Genomic DNA, 16,822 nt, shown 5'->3' on the forward strand with positions numbered 1-16,822 from the left:
TATATTAAATATATTAAACAAACATTAAATTAGACTCTGAAGCTCATTTCTTTCAAATCTCCTTCTATTTTTACAGATGAAGAAACCGAAGCCCAGAAAAAGTGGCTCACGGGATACCACAGGATTATTGGGCTAGTGACAAAGTACACTCTGCGAGTCTCAGAAGCCAATGGTGAACAGGAAGTGCAGGGACATCCCAGCTCAGCACCAGGCAAGAATGAAAGTGGGTCACAATTGTCCTTGTAGTCCACGAGAGCTGTCCTCCCCAGTGAGTGCCGTGGGCCCTGGTGCCCCAAATTCACAGGACAGCCCAGCACCCAGGCCGGTCCATGGGCTGGATCTGGATATCTGTATCTTCAATCTCACACTGTCCACCCCCCTCAGTGGAACTGGCAGGAAGAGAGGCCAATCCTAGCCTCCTCTGATCCTAGAGGACAGGAGAGTCAGCTTTAGAGGAGAGCAGCCATCTCTGCAAAAGTGCCCCACACTGAGACACCAATGCTACAGTCTGCCATTAAGAGGCCCCCTTCAGTGTACCCTCCAGCCTAGAACATAACTGGAAAAACTACAGACGGATCAGTTGTTTTGAAGGCAGAAAGGGAGGAGCTGGTCAGTACAGAGTCCAGAAACACAGACATGAAAGCAAGAATTTACCTGACTTTCCCCAGTGCTACCCAAGGAGAAAGACTTCATTTAGGAGACAGTAAGTACTCTATTACAGAAGTGAACTCATCTAGAAGAAGAATATATTTAAGAATGTCTTTAAGAATATACGTAGAAATATCTAAGCATGTACTTTGTTACTTGCCAGCCTAATAACCATGTGATATCCTTGTTTTTACTTCAATTTCTTCATCTGTAAAAATGAAGGATTTGAAAGAAATGAGCATCATAGTCTCATACAGCGTAAAGATTAATAACTTAAAATATTGATTTATTTAATGTTCTTAAAATATATTTGAGCTTTTCCCTACCCTGCTGAATTTTCCCCACAAATTCATCCAGTTAATCTGAGTTCTCTGTCAGTGTTCAGTGGGAGTACCAATTAAGTCATCCCTAGAGACAGAAGAGAAAATTACAACAAAATCAAAGATGTGAATGGACTTTTATTTGTGGTTTTAGAAATCAGGTAGCATCTCACTCTACAAAACTGCTCTGATGAGCTGAGCCGAGGACACTGGCTTTACAGAAAGAAGAGGGCTGAAGACAGCAGAAGCAGAAATCAAAAAGTGGATCTCCTGTCAAAGTTACCTCCCTGGTAAAGAGCAACAGGGGCCACCCTATCATGTGACAAAAACTGGCCTACAGGGGATTTGTCGGTTCTGATTTCTTGGAAGGTCAGATAACAACCTTGTTTCAACTTAGTGGCGTGGAACTTTGTTGTGAGTGAATGTTTCTGTTTGATCTGTTGGGTCTAGTGTAGTAGCTCAGAACAAACCAATGGCCTCCTATAAATTTAACAGTAGCAGCCCTGCAAAGGAGAGAAAAATGTGGCTAGGCATGGGTGGGTGGGTAAGTACATGGGGTGGGGGTGTCTTCTAAGCAGGCATGAGTATTTCAGCCACCACCATATCCTTTAACACTAATGAATAAACTGGGCTTCTGTTAACATTTATTTTAGTGTCTCTCAGTCCTTTGGAATCTAAATAGTCAGGTATAATTGAGTTTTTGGATCAGTAAGCTGCTGCCTTGGTTCTTCTCAGGATTCATCCCTGCCTCTGTGAGTCCCCCACACTCCCTCACCCCACTTTCTGCCATCTCAGCTACAAGAATATTCTCAAATTGACCAAATCATATATTTGCATTTAATCTTTAACCCACTCCATTTTGATTTATCAAATATATATCAACCATCTATAATCAACCAAATACTGTGCTAAAATCTGGCATTACAAAGATAAATAAGACATGTCGCCTCTCCTTAAGGAACACAAAAGCAGTACTTTATCACTCAAAGTGGTCTACAGGTCACCAGTGTTGGCATCACTTGGGAGCTTGAGAGGAACTGTGGCATCTCAGACCTACTGAATGGGGATCTATATTTTACCAAGATCCCCAGTTGATTTGTATACATAATAAGTTTGAAAAGCACTGGCCTAATAGGAAATACTCAACTAAGCCATCTTGAGTTGAATTTTATGAAGCAGTATAAAGGAAGTCAGTGGGATTGTGGAAAAGAGTGGGGTTATTTCTGATAGGGGAGGGGTCAAGGTAACACTTACAAAACAGTGGACATTTACACTGAAATTTCAGTTGAAAGGTTGGACAACATGGAGGGTAGGGAGAAGACGAGGGTGGGAACATTCTGTTGGGGTGGGAAGGAGGCTACCTTGGAAACTAGACTAGGACAAAGGTCTTTTAAGAGCTCCCAACTCTCACCCTGGGATGGCTGGTGCCACCCAGGCAGTAGGTGCCATGTTCTCCTTGGCACTGACCCAGATGACAAGTCCTTCACCACTTGACCTCTACCCTGGGAGCTGATGTGTGTGTGAACAGGGAGAGGTCTCTTCCCAGCTCCTTGCCCTCAGTGACCCCTCAGGGATGAGGGGCTGATGTTTGCAGTCAGCAAAGGATGCCGAATCTCAGATCTCATGCCAGGCCATCTGGCCCCTGGCAGCAACTCTGCAGAGCGACCTTGGTAAGAAGTAGATGCACGAATTCACACAGATTCCTGGCAGCCCAAATGGCCTCTGAGGAGAGCGTTTCCCCCGTTTTGTACTATAAGGGAAGTTGATTCTGGAGAAAGTAGAAAAATAGTGAAAAATAATGGAAAGGGATTGGGGCAGGAGTCCTGTCCTGGCCCCTTGCTGTGTGTCATCTGCAGCCCTGATAGAGCCTGTGATTCTGGCACCTTTTAGATAGTTTTAGAAAAGTCCGACACTCCCCCCCCCGCCTTTCAAAAATAATCAGGTTCTCTTGGAATTCACTTCCCAGTGTCAAAATAAAGCACTCTTAACCGGGACATGAACTTTACCCAAATCTCAAGAGCGGTGTCTGTTGGGTTGTCCATCAGGGTAACATTTAGGGAAAAAACATACTAAGTAATAATGAAATAGTTATTAAACATCTACTGTGCTTTGGAGGGAGGGGGCAGCTGAGTAGGGCACTAAAGGAGCAGAATCTTGAGTTCTGGTCAAAAAGGTTCTCAGACATATATTTAGAGAAACATGACATATTTGTACAGAAGAAAGCAGTATATAATTCCATAAAAAAGTGATCTATTAATGATAATTGTTAACAGCTGACAGTGATAAACACTTTATAGGAATTATTTCATTTATTCCACACAAATCTATGAAGCAGTCATTTAGGAAATTTTGGCAATAAATAATAGAAAACCCTGATGTCATTGGCTTAAACAACAACAACAAAAATATTCTTTCATTTAATGACAATGTTAGAGGAAGTGCAGTGCCTGAGCTGGTTAACTTGGTGGCTAAACGAAGTCATCAAGATCCAGTAATTTCTAGTTTTTCTCTCTGCCATCCTCATTGACCTCATCCTCATGTTAGCAACCACCATGGTTTCAAGATGGCGGCCATGCTTCAGGACACCATATCCTCACATGTGCAGACACAGAAAGGAGCTTTATTTTATATGTTTATAACATATCTACAGGGACCCATAGTAGATTTTTTCCTATTGTTCATATTTATGACAGGGGAGGGACTCACCCAGAGATTCTCCTGGAAGGTATCCTTGAGTCTCCCTGACGGAGCCTGGATTTCATCCTGCACCTCAACCCATCACCAGCAAGGGAGCCACAAGGCTGCCTGAGCCCAACCTGCTTCAGTCCTTGCAGCCACAGCTGGTGCTCATGCCCCTGCTCTCTGATACACCTGAGAGGATGGAGGGTAGATACCGAAATAATAACAAAATAGCTAATTAAAAATGGGGTTCTAGAACCTGCGGAGTGATAGAGCTGCCCCACGCGCCTGCAGGGTAGACGGACCTGCGACCCACCAGCAGAACAGGTCCAGCGGCCTGCTGAGGGGCAGGCCCGCCCCCTCCCCCAGTGCCTGCAAGGTAGGCGGAGCTGTGACCACCGGCAGATCAGGCCCAGCGGCCTGCTGAGGGGTGGAGCCGCCCCCTCCCCCCGCACCTGCAAGGTAGGCGGACCTGCGACCCACCAGCAGGTCAGGCCCAGCAACCTGCGGAGTGACAGAGCTGCCCCACGCGCCTGCAGGGTAGGCGGACCTGCGACCGACCGGCAGAGCAGACCTAGAGGCCCGCCAGCGTGGTAGACAGATCACCCCAATTGGAGGAGGATCACAGCCACTACCCGCCCTGCAAGGGAGATTTTTCAACTATACAAGAGCAATATAAATAAATAGAGGGAAAATTTCAAAAACACAACAGTTTCACCAAGCAGAAAGAAACGCGAGCAGTATGAAAAGACAAGGAAAGAAAGGACCACAAGCAATGCAGGTCAACTCAACTCTAGAAGAGGTAATAGCTGCAACAGATGGAATGTCAGATAAAGAGTTCAGGATATACATGCTTCACACATGATCTGGAGTCTCAAGGAAGACACGAGACAGCAAAATCAGACAATGAAAGATCACTTTGACAAGGAACTACATAAACAAATCCAAGAAGCAAAAGATCAATTACACAGGGAGATAGAGGTAATAAAAAACAAACAAATAGAAATCCTAGAAATGCAGGAAGCAACAAACCAACTTAAAAACTCAATTGAGAATACTACCAGCAGAGTAGATCACTTAGAAGATAGAACATCAGACAATGAAGACAAAGTATTTCAACTTGAAAAGAACATAGACAGCTCAGCAAGACTGCTAAGAAACCATGAGCAGAACATCCAAGAAATATGGGATAACATTAAAAGACCAAACTTAAGAGTCATTGGGATACAGGAAGGCACAGAGCTCCAAACCAAAGAAATAAACAATCTATTCAATGAAATAATACGAGAAAACTTCCCAGACTTGAAGAATGAGACAGAATCCCAAATCCTAGAAGCCTACAGGACGCCGAATGTGCAAAATCATAAGAGATCCACACCTAGACACATTATAATGAAGATGCCCAACATACAGAATAAGGAGAGAATTTTAAAAGCTACAAGAGAAAGGAAGCAGATTACATTTAGGGGTAAACCAATCAGGATAACAGCTGATCTCTCAACACAGACTCTGAAAGCTAGAAGATCCTGGAATAACATATTTCAAACACTGAAAGAAAATGGGTTCCAACCAAGAATAGTGTATCCGGTGAAATTAAGCTTCAGGATGGAAGATGAAATTAAAACCTTCCACGATAAACAAAAGTTAAAAGAATTCGCAGCTAGAAAACCATCTCTTCAAAAAATCCTTGGCAAAACATTACAGGAAGAGGAAATGGAAAATAACAATGAAAACCAACAGTGGGAGGTAGGACAGTAAAGGGGGGAAAGTAATCAAAGAGGAAAACAAATCAGGTTTAGTAACATTAATAAACAAATATGGCTGGAAGAACAAACCATATCTCAATAATAACCCTAAATGTTAATGGCTTAAACTCACCAATTAAAAGACACAGGCTAGTTGAATGGATCACAAAACAAGACCCAACAATATGCTGCCTACAGGAGACACATTTGATAGGAAAAGATATACTGGACTGAAGGTGAAAGGTTGGGAAAAATCATACCACTCATATGGACTGCGGAAACAACAGGAGTGTCCATACTCATATCTAATAAAATAGATTTCAAGACAAAGTTAATCAAAAGGGATAAAGAGGGACACTGCATACTGCTCAAGGGAACCATACACCAACAAGACATAACAATCATAAATATATATGCCCCAAACAATGGTGCAGCTATGTTCATCAAGCAAACTCTTCTCAAGTTTCAGAGTCTAATAGACCACCATACAATAATCATGGGAAACTTCAACACACCTCTCTCACCACTGGACAGATCTTCCAAACAAAAGTTGAATAAGGAAACTATAGAACTCAATAACACAATTAATAACCTAGACTTAATTGACATATATAGAATATACCACCCAACATCAAGCAGTTACACTTTTTTCTCAGCAGCACATGGATCCTTCTCAAAAATAGATCATATATTGTGTCACAGGGCAACTCTTAGACAATATAAAGGAGTAGAGATAATACCATGCATCTTATCTGATCATAATGGAATGAAACTGAAAATCAATGATAAAAGAAGGAAGGAAAAATCATGCATCACTTGGAGAATGAACAATAGGTTACTGAATGATCAATGGGTTTTAGAAGACATCAAGGAGGAAATTAAAAACTTCTTAGTTAAATGAAAACACAGACACAACATATCGGAATCTATGGGACACATTGAAAGCAGTTCTAAGAGGAAAATTCATTGCTTGGAGTTCATTCCTTAAAAAAAGAAAAAACCAACAAATAAATGATCTCATACTTCATCTCAAAATCCTAGAAAAAGAAGAGCAAAACAATAGCAAAAGTAGTAGAAGGCAAGAAATAATTAAAATCAGAGCTGAAATTAATGAAATCGAAACAAAAGAAACAATTGAAAAAATTGACAAAACTAAAAGTTGGTTCTTTGAAAAAATAAATAAAATTGACAGACCCTTAGCCATGCTAACGAAGAGAAGAAGAGAGAGAACTCAAATTACTAGCATACGGGATGAAAAAGGCAATATCACAACAGACACTTCAGAAATACAGAAGATAATCAGAAATTATTTTGAATCCTTATACTCCAATAAAATAGAAGATAGTGAAGGCATTGATAAATTTCTTAAGTCATATAATCTGCCCAGATTGAGTCAGGAGGCTATAGACAACCTAAACAGACCAATATCAATTGAGGAAATAGAAGAAACCATCAAAAGATTACCAACTAAGAAAAGCCCAGGACCGGATGGGTATACAGCAGAGTTTTACAAAGCCTTTAAAGAGGAACTAATACCAATACTTTTCAAGCTATTTCAGGAAATAGAAAAAGAGGGAGAACTTCCAAATACATTCTACGAGGCCAACATCACCCTGATGCCTAAACCAGACAGAGACACTTCAAAGAAAGAAAACTACAGACCAATATCTCTAATGAACCTAGATGCAAAAGTCCTCAATAAAATTCTAGCGAATCGGATACAAAAACATATCAAAAAAATTGTGCACCATGATCAAGTAGGATTCATCCCTGGTATGCAAGGCTGGTTCAATATACGGAAATCAATAAATGTTATTCACCACATCAATAGACTTAAAAATAAGAACCATATGATCATCTCGATAGATGCGGAAAAAGCATTTGACAAAGTACAGCATCCCTTTATGTTCAAAACTCTCAAAAAATTAGGGATAACAGGAACATACCTCAACATTGTAAAAGCAATCCATGCTAAGCCTCAGGCTAGCATCATTCTGAATGGAGAAAAATTGAAGGCATTCCCTCTAAGATCTGGAACAAGACAGGGATACCCTCTCTCACCACTTCTGTTCAACATAGTTCTCGAAACACTGGCCAGAGCAATTAGACAGACGAAAGAAATTAAAGGCATAAAAATAGGAAAAGAAGAACTTAAATTATCACTATTTGCAGATGACATGATTCTATACCTAGCAGACCCAAAAGGGTCTACAAAGAAACTATTAGAGCTAATAAATGAATTCAGCAAAGTGGCAGGATATAAAATCAACACGCATAAATCAAAGGCTTTCCTGTATATCTGCGACAAATCCTCTGAAACGGAAATGAGGACAACCACTCCATTCACAATATCCTCAAAAATAATAAAATACTTGGGAATCAATCTAACAAAAGAGGTGAAAGACTTATACAATGAAAACTACAGAACCCTAAAGAGAGAAATTGAAGAAGATCTTAGAAGATGGAAAAATATACCCTGTTCATGGATAGGCAGAACTAACATCATCAAAATGGCGATATTACCAAAAGTTCTCTATAGGTTTAATGCAATGCCAATCAAAATCCCAACGGCATTTCTTGTAGAAATAGAGAAAGCAATCATGAAATTCATATGGAAGAATAAAAGACCCAGAATAGCAAAAACAATGCTAAGCAGGAAGTGTGAATCAGGTGGTATAGCGATACCAGACTTCAAACTATACTACAGAGCAATAGTAACAAAAACAGCATGGTACTGGTACCAAAACAGGCGGGTGGACCAATGGTACAGAATAGAGGACACAGTAACCAACCCACAAAACTACAACTTTCTTATATTTGATAAAGGGGCTAAAAGCATGAAATGGAGGAAGGATAGCATCTTCAACAAATGGTGTTGGGAAAACTGGAAATCCATATGCAACAAAATGAAACTGAATCCCTTTCTCTCGCCATGCACAAAAGTTAACTCAAAATGGATCAAGGAGCTTGATATTAAATCAGAGACATGGCATCTGATAGAAGCAAGAGTTGGCTATGATCTACATACTGTGGGGTCGGGCTCCAAATTCCTCAATAGGACATCCATAGCACAAGAGTTAACATCTAGAATCAACAAATGGGACTTACTCAAACTAAAAAGTTTTTTTCTCAGCAAAAGAAACAATAAGAGATGTAAATAGGGAGCCTACTTCATGGGAACAAATCTTTACTCCTCACACTTCAGATAGAGCCCTAATATCCAGAGTATATAAAGAACTCAAAAAATTAGACAATAAGATAACAAATAACCCAATCAACAAATGGGCCAAGGACCTGAACAGACACTTCTCAGAGGAGGACATACAATCAATCAACAAGTACCTGGAAAAATGCTCACCATCGCTAGCAGTCAGAGAAATGCAAATCAAAACCACCCTAAGATACCATCTCACTCCAGTAAGATTGGCAGCCATTATGAAGTCCAACAACAACAAGTGCTGGAGAGGATGTGGGGCAAAGGGTACACTTGTACATTGTTGGTGGGACTGCAAATTGGTGCAGCCAATTTGGAAAGCAGTATGGAGATTTCTTGGAAAGCTGGGAATGGAACCACCATTTGACCCAGCTATTCCCCTTCTCGGTCTATTCCCTAAAGACCTAAAGAGAGCATGCTACAGGGACACTGCTACATCGATGTTCATAGCAGCACAATTCACAATAGCAAGATTGTGGAACCAACCTAGATGTCCTTCAATAGACGAATGGAAAAAAAAAATGTGGCATTTATACACAATGGAGTATTACTCTGCACTAAAAAATGACAAAATCATAGAATTTGGAGGGAAATGGATGGCATTAGAGCAGATTATGCTAAATGAAGCTATCCAAGCCCTAAAAAACAAATGCCAAATGTCTTCTTTGATATAAGGAGAGTAACTAAGAACAGACTAGGGAAGAAGAGTACGAGAAGAAGACCAACATTAAACAAGGATGAGAGGTGGGAGGGAAAGGGAGAGAGAAGGGAAATTGCATGGAAATGGAAGGAGACCCTCAGGGTTATACAAAATTACATACAAGAGGAAGTGAGGGGAAAGGGAAAAATAATACAAGGGGGAGGAATGAATTACAGTAGAGGGGGTAGAGAGAGAAGAGGGGAGGGGAGGGGAGGGGAGGGGGGATAGTAGAGGATAGGAAAGGCAGCAGAATACAACAGACATGAGTACGTCAATATGTAAATCAATGGAAGCGTAACTGATGTGATTCTGCAATCTGTATATGGGGTAAAAATGGGAGTTCATAACCCACTTGAATCAAAGTGTGAAATATGATATATCAAGAACTATGTAATGTTTTGAACAACCAACAATAAAAAAAATTAAAAGAAATGAAGTAAAAATAAAAATAGAAACTAATGAAAAAAAAGGGGGTTCTATAAGAATAAAAGGCAGATGGCTATTAAGGCCAAATATTCCATTTTAGAGTTTAAGAAACAGATTCGGAGAGTGCAAGTAGTTCAAGGTTACACAACACATAAACAGCATTAAAAGAAAAATTCAACCAACAAAATTTAGTAGTTTATTTGAGCAAAGAAAAACAAAGACAAAACAAAATATAAACAAGTCATGAATTCTGCAGCCCCCTGAATCAAAACAGGCTCTGACAACTCCAACTAACAATCTGACAGCATTTATAGATTGTGGGAGGGACACGAAGAGACAATTCATGACAGCTTACACTTGGTTAACTGATCACAGAGCCTCCGGTAGTGAGCGAAAGCTCAGTGACTGGGATTAAGCTCTATTTTGGTTCGGTCAACTGGGCCCAGTGGAGGAGCCTAGTCCACATTGATGGCCTCCTACAAATTTTATTTACTATCAGTAGAGTTGGAATTTAAAGCATATCATATTCCCTGGCACACCCCAAATCAGGAAATGTTGTGTTTCCCGGCAGGCTTCCCTGCCTTCCTGGTCCCTGTCTCCCCACTGTTGCCCACTCTGGGGTCACAGCCTCCCCTGCACCACATCTTTTATTTGCTCCCCCAGTCTCCTCTAGGGAGGAGACCAGGTGTCATTCATTGTTCTGTTTCCCTCCCTACACCCTACACTGTGCTTATTTACTTTTTAAATCAATCTCCATTTACCATTCTCACTGGGCTGGATTTTCCTCCTCAGGTCAAAGCGTGTCTCCTTTCCTTTGCTTCTTCCTCAGCCTTACTAGAACACAGCCCTAACACCCAGGAAATATTCAGAATAAATAAGGGCTCAAACTTTAGGCTCTGACAGGCCAAGGTTTCAGTTCTGCCTTTGCCACGTATTAGCCATGTGACTTTAAGCAAATGGCTTATCTAAGCCATAATCTCCTTCTATTCAAAACAAGGATATTAATACACAAGAATTGAATGAAATAATATGGTTTTATCACAAATGGGAATTATTATTTTTGATTAAAATAAAATGAAAAGTAATGGTAGTGCAGTGCATCAGTTTAACGCTAAGAGCTTGTCTGAACATTTTCTAGTCTGATCCTCACAACATTAGGTGAAGGACGTACCTTCCCTGTGACAGTTGAGGAAGCTGAGCAGAGTGAGCTCATATTTTCATATTGTTCTCTTACATTCTTGGAGAGCTAGTCTCCCCCCTTATATGTGCCACCAGCGGACCCTCCTGGGGCGTTGTCTCTATTATGGGTTGAATTTACACCCGAAAATTCATGTTAAAGCCTCCAGGACCTCAGAATAAAATCCCATTTGGGAAAAGGGTCACTGCAGATATAATTTCTAAGTTAGGATGAGGTCATACTAGAGCAGGCTTGGGCCCCATCTCAAGTATCTGATATCCTTATAAAAAGAGAAAATTTGGTTGCAGACACAAGAACATCATGATATAAAATGAAGGCAAAGATCTGGGTGATGCCTCTGTAAGTCAAAAAATATCAAAGGTTGGCAGCAAACCAATCTAGGACAGAAGCTAGGACACAGGCATGGACCACATCCCCCCACCCCTCACAGTCCCCAGAGGGAGTCAACCCTGCTGGCACCTTGATCTCAGAATCTGCCTCAGAACCACGAACAATACATTTCTGCTGTTTAAGCCACTCAGTTTGTGGTACTTTGTTACAGCAGCCCTAGAAAACTAATAACAGTCTCCTTAGGCAAAGGCTATGAATTTGACCATGAACCCACTTCAGTTGGGCTTGCTTTTTCCTTTGGGAGATTCCTTTGCTTCTTCTGGGCACCCCAAGAGTCTCACTAATCCTGTGATAGATTTTATATTAATATCTTGGTTGGGATTCCCGCATCCCCTGAACCTGAGCAGTGTGGACTGGGAGAGGTCTGGTTGTCACCGGAGCTTCATTTTATTCTCTACCCTGAACTCTCAGCAGAGAGCAGCTTCCTTACTCTTTTCTTTGCTGGTAGAAGTTTCAGTCTTCTTCACATTTAAGGGGCCACACATACAAATCCAGCCTCTATGCAGGAATCTTGATTTAGTTCCCTAAAACTGTATCTCCTGTCCTCAGCAGCATAAATTCCCAACTGTTAGAACCTGTATCTGGGTCCTGTCCCATTCAGTTTGCTTTGGGGTCAACCCATGAGCTTGTTGAATATTGTAGTTTATCACCTGGAGGTTTGAAACGGTTCTCTCCTTAGATCTTGGCTAAACACAAATATAAATTTTCCCAATTCCTCTTATTTATTTTATCCAGCATGCCTTTTCCTGCAGGGGTGGGAGGTCAGAGATTAGATACATCAGTCTGCCATGTTGCTACAAATGGAAATTCTTGGAGTAAGAAGTTCATCTTCAAGACAGAGCGAGGGTGTCTGTGTTGAGCAGTTCTCACATCTAGGTGCGCACTGGGCTTTTTTCTCAGGACAGCGTTCAGCCAAGCCACTGTGTGCATATGGGTGTCCCACAGTCTCCTCCCATAGGAGGTCCTCAATGGGAACCTTCTTCCTTCCCTGATCCATTCCAATCCGGAAACTTCATTACTCAGGAAAGAGAAAAAAACATTGCTGGACTGAAATTGAGTCCCAAGCCACCTGAAAAGAATCTCTAAATCTCCTCTCCTTGGGAGGAAAGACATGAGGAAGCCAAATACAGAAGATCAGGATTGGAGCCATCAGAAAAATCCAAAAAAACCCCATGATCCATGTTAAAGGTCATGATTAGTAAGACCTGCCTGCTCTCGTTAGCATCATTTCCCTCACGAGATAAAGTCATAAAAACTATCATTTGCTTCGGGGTCAACCTATGAGCTTGTTGAATATTGTAGTTTATCACCTGGAGGTTTGGGTTCTCTCCTTAGATCTTGGCTAAACACAAATATAAATTTCTCAGGTGGGGTAAACAGTGGTGGAGCGGTCTGTTACTTTTGGGTCTCCGAGAACCTGAAGTTTCCTAAGTACATCAACAAGATTTGGTATGTAATGCTTCAGCCAACTAGTCACCAAAGATGTACCAGAATGGCCTCATGTCACACCATACTGAAAATCAGGTCTGGGCCCCCATGTGCCTCTCAAAGAGGAAGCTTGAATCATGTGAGAATTCCCATATTACTTGGAGCAAAAATTTCTAGTTATTTAGGTCATTCTAAAAGTTGACCCAGGGGCCAGGCACAGTGACACACTCTCATAATTCCAGTGACTTAGGAGTCTGAGACAGGAGGGTTGCAAGTTCAAGGCCAGCCTTGGCAACTTAGCAAGACTCTAAACAACTTAGCAAAACTTTGTTTCGAAATAAAAAATAAGGACGGGGGGCGGGTGTGGCTCAGTGGTTAAGCACCCCTGGGTTCAATCCCCAGTACCAAAAAATAAAAAATAAAATAAAAGACCACTCAGGGGCATCATAATAGTTCCTATCACTTGAACAGCCATCAGAATCAACAGTGTGGGCTATCTGAACATCAGGCAAGAAAGGACATTTCCCTTTTTCCTGGTTCCCTACCTATGAAGATAAATAGCTTCATACTCTCTGGACAAAAACAGTGTCACTGACTTCTGAAGTGAAAACAGAACTGGCTTCGTTCACCAGATTGTCAGCAAATGAACCCTTTGTCCCCCACTGCAACCCATGCCCCAACCCCTTCCTCCAAGAACCCCAGAGTTAATAGTTACTGCAGTCCCATAAAATTTGCTGAATAGCCATTCTCAGAAAAGAAGAAGCATGAATAGTGCATTTGCTGTTGTTGTATCAACAAGCTCCTCCAACCCCACTCACCTCTGCCCCGTGTCCCCCATCTTCCACAATGAACTCCATGTCTCTCTCCTGCTGCAGCCCAGTAAAATAAAGAGGCTACCACAACCCTAGTCTCAGTTCCAGCAGGGGCTTTTGAAGGAGGAGAGCTCTCTGAGCAGCCAATTCATTCCATGCAACCTCAGACATTACCCAGGCCTGTGTCTCCCATTCAATCCCATCTGCCTCCCGCTGCCCCCTGTGAGATTCTATTCCTAATCAAACCCATAGTCTCATGTTCTTTCCAACCCCCAGAATTTCTTCTAGGGCTGGACTGCCATTTACTTTTTAAGCCCTAAAGTCTAAAAGTTCTGTTCTGTCTCATCTTCTTCCTGAGTATCACAGGAAGGGCCTTCACTTTAGAAAAAAAAAAAAGAGCTGCGCACACTCCCAAGAGACTAGACAGATCCAGACTTTATTAACATAAAGAATAAAGAGTGTAGCCAGGACAATTCTTTCATTCTTTCTTGATGAGTCTCCATCTCCTAAGTAGAGAAAGGAGAATTTTGTTACAGCAGGGACACATGCACACACACATACACACACACACACACACACACACACACACACACTCAAAGTTAGGCAGAGTTCTCTTGATACACTGAAACATGAAATTCAAGCTGTTTTTGTTGTTTCACTCTATTATACCAGGAAATGAGGAACCATGAGTTTGAGATCTGACCTTTCTGCTAGTTTATAAGCTTGACAATGGCCAGGCACATAAGTTGTTTCTTAGTGGCAAGAAACTTGAGTTTATCTGCCATCAAATTGTTCAGGAAACTGGGAGTAGGGTGGTTTTTCTTTTCAGGTTTTAAACTGTTTTACACACAAATATTGCTAAAATGTATTGGAACATCTCTGCCATCTTTTTTAAAATGTTTTTTATAGTTGTAGATGGACAGCATGCCTTTATTTTATTTATTTTTTAATGTGGTGCTGAGGATCGAACCCAGTGCCTCACACATGCTAGGCAAGTGCTCTGCCACTGAGCTACAGCCCCAGCCCCAGCCCCATCTCTGCCATCTTTAATAAAGTATTCTGAATTTAGTTTAACTTTTATTTTTATGGCTCTCTTACTTGTCCTGTTCTGTTGTACAGGAACACCTTGAGTGACAGGAGTAGGGTGGAGGGTGATTATCTTACGGAACCCCAAATTACTAAGAACTTTCCGTTTTTGTTCTGCTTGTCAGAGTTAATTCTCTTGTCAGGCTGCCATCCAGCTTCTCCTGCCGTCAGTGTCAATTTTCTTCTTCACTTAAGATCTTATAATCTCCCATTACCTAGGGAATGAATTAGTGGGGCCAACTGGTTAACACTGCATCTTAAGAAAGAGCAAGTTGGCTGTGAGAGAGGTGGCTCTCTGCACCACTTTTCACTTCTTAAAACATTTGACCATTGAAGTTTTTAAGAGTGACCTGTTGTTCTTTTTTGAACATCTCTATATTCTGGAAGTTTCCTATGTATGATCTTTCAAAGATCAAAGGATAGTGGAGCATAACCATGTATTCTCAGAGATTCTGCTATTTCATACCTAATTCCATGTATGACAGTGTGGATTGGGGCATCCTGGGTGCACACCACCTTCCAGCAAATATTGCCTGCCCCTTTCTCTCTAAGCATGCGTGCTCGGCAGTGTTTTGTAATGGATGAATATCAATTTCCAAAGTTGAATTCCTAATTTTTCTTACTACATAAACATGCAAAGTGACATGGCTGATCTGAACCTCAAAATCATTGTCTATTTTAATCAGATAGCATAATTATTATTAATGTATTTATTTCTGGAATTTGGAATTGAACCTGGGGCCTTGTGCATGGTAGGTGAGTGCTCTACCCCTGAGCCACACTCCAGCCCTTATTATCTATTTTAAAAGAGTGGTAATTCCTCTTAGTTACTAGGGCATTGTTACAATTGAAAATGATAATGCTTATAGAAACATTTTCAGAAATATTGTCATTGCCTCCTTGTTCAGACTGCAGGCTGTGTTTTTAGACTGACTGCACAGAAAGAGGAGGTGGAGAGACCCTACCCTATATACACCTCAGCCCAGTCCCTGTTCCTGGTCTGCATTGAGAATGGGGAGAGCATAGTTAAAAATATATATATTATCATTATCCAATGTAACATTTTCACCTGTCCTTAGGGAAGAAACTTTTTTTTTTTAGTTCAATGGTGTTTATTATGAACATTCTGGTTCTAATCCCAGTTGTCATATAAGAACAGCATTATATAATAAATAGAGGTAATAATTACTTCTTTTTAAAAATTTTTCCTAATTAGTTATACATGATCGTAGAATGCAATTTGACACATCATACACAAATGGAGTATAACTTCTCATTCTTCTGGTTGTACATGATATAGAGTTACACAGAACGTGTAGTCATATATGCACATAGGGTAATAAGGTCCAATTTATTCTACTATCCTTCCTACCCCCATATTCCCTCCTCTCCCTTCATTCCCCTCTGCTTAGTCCAAAGTTAACTCATGAAGAAAATTTTTGCACTGCATTGCTAAAACTTATTGAGAGTTACTCTGTATCAGTGAGGCTTTATGTTTTTTCTTATTTAATAATAACGATAATGCTAATGATTGTCCTCATTTTTAAAATGACAAAATAGAAACTTAAAAAGGTTAAGTAATTAGCCCAAGTTCATGCAGCTAATAAATGGTAGAGTCAAGGGTTAAGTTTACCTATAACTGGGCTGGGGATGTGGCTCAAGCGGTAGCGCGCTCGCCTGGCATGCGTGCGGCCCGGGTTCGATCCTCAGCACCACATACAAACAAAGATGTTGTGTCCGCCAATAACTAAAAAAAAAAAATAAATAAATATTAAAAAATTCTCTCTCCTCCCTCCCTCCCTCTCTCTCTCTCTCTCTTTAAAAAAAAAAAGTTTACCTATAACTTCTGTGTTAATCCTCTAACACCATCATTTCTTCTAAAACTAAAAGAAAAAACCCCTAGAAGACTTTCCTGAGTAGCCCCATCCTTATCAATTTATTAGCACCTTTTCAGGAGGCCAACATTTACTGAGCTTCCCATAGCTCATGACACCCCTTTTCCTGACCTTATTGAGCCCTTCCAACATGCTAGGCACTAGTGATTCACATACCACCCTATTTCTCTGCTCCCCTGTGCAGAACATCTCTGCAAAGAAGTTGTTTATACTTCTGTCTCAATTCCTGTCCTCTCATGCTCTTTTGAACCAACTTCAAAGAGACTCTTACCCCACCTTTC

At 40.9% G+C, this 16,822-nt stretch overlaps 1 protein-coding gene across 13 annotated transcripts in view; it reads right to left on the minus strand.

Moving 5' to 3' along the window:
- Positions 1-16,822, minus strand: part of LOC308652420 (transmembrane epididymal protein 1-like) — an 85,482-nt gene that overhangs the window by 26,324 nt on the left and 42,336 nt on the right. Inside the window, exons 4-5 of one of the 13 annotated variants that reach the window (XR_014022788.1) lie at positions 16,280-16,393; positions 13,800-14,066 (exon numbers count right to left, since the gene is read on the minus strand). The exons of 10 other annotated variants lie outside the window; for them this stretch is intronic. The gene's annotated coding sequence lies outside the window, so the exon portion shown is untranslated. Of the gene's footprint in view, positions 1-13,799; positions 14,067-16,279; positions 16,394-16,822 lie in introns of those variants that run through there. 2 more of the 13 variants (XM_081300253.1, XM_081300257.1) reach the window with 2 other exon arrangements.

This window comes from Spermophilus citellus (genome assembly GCF_964194105.1).
Source record: "Spermophilus citellus genome assembly, chromosome: 6".
In the NCBI taxonomy this organism is placed as follows: domain Eukaryota; kingdom Metazoa; phylum Chordata; class Mammalia; order Rodentia; family Sciuridae; genus Spermophilus; species Spermophilus citellus.